This window comes from Cephus cinctus, unplaced genomic scaffold (assembly GCF_000341935.2).
Source record: "Cephus cinctus unplaced genomic scaffold, Ccin1 Ccin1_scaffold3086, whole genome shotgun sequence".
Lineage (NCBI taxonomy): Eukaryota > Metazoa > Arthropoda > Insecta > Hymenoptera > Cephidae > Cephus > Cephus cinctus.
The window spans coordinates 77593-78410 of NW_014334458.1; the positions used below are offsets into that span (position 1 = coordinate 77593).

An 818-nucleotide genomic window follows, 5' to 3' on the forward strand; every position below is an offset into this window, starting at 1 on the left:
GGTCAGGCGGGAGGGGGAGTACGAGGGTGTAGGGGGGGATTTCTGTTCTCACGAAGGTGCCGGTGGAGGTGGGAATATCGGGGGGGTGAGACTGGTGGGGCTTGGGGTGTCCGGGATCGGGGTTCAGGGGCACACCGACGTCAGAAGATGGTCCAGCAGCTTCAACCGTTAAGGGTGGTCCTTTCCTTTAGGCTCTTCTTTTCTCTTCTCTCTCGCTCTATGTGTATGTATATATATATGTGTGTATATATATATATCTCACACGCACACTCGCCTTCGGCTTCCGACTCTCGCTCAGTCTTTCGCTCTTGCAGGTATCCTCTCGATTTCGTATCCTCGTACGTGTAACCCTCTGCCTACGGTGGCTGCGGCTATACGTTGCGTGGATCCTGGGACGTCGCGGGGAAGATCGTCGTGCCCTACCGAGTGACAGGAGGTGACTGAGTCGAGCAAGTGGTGAGTATCACCTCTATGTCCGAGTTACGGAGGTAGGTAGGTATAGCAGTAAGGAAGGAAGGCAGGCAGGCAGGCAGGCAGTCAGTCAGGCTGGCTTGGCTGGCTTGGCTGGCTTGGCTGGCTGGCAGGCAACCAGGCAGGCGTTCGTTATAGTAGGAGTGAACCTGCGGAAGGAATGGAAGTGGAAGGTGGACTTCTGTCTGTCTGTCTCATGTGCTTGGAGTGACTGTGAGAATATGGTACTAGGCGCTCTGCTGGTCGGTGCCTATATACGATTGTAAAGGCTCCGAAGCACGTGGCCCGCACCCCGCTTTGGGCCAATCCTTACCCCCACGCCGCTCCGATCTCTTCCTTACTTGCCT

The 818-nt window shown here is 56.0% G+C and overlaps 1 protein-coding gene across 3 annotated transcripts in view; it reads right to left on the reverse strand.

Annotated features, from left to right (window-relative positions):
* The window catches only part of LOC107274437, a 42226-nt gene that overhangs the window by 16590 nt on the left and 24818 nt on the right, over window positions 1-818 (reverse strand). The gene's annotated exons all lie outside the window — the stretch shown is intronic.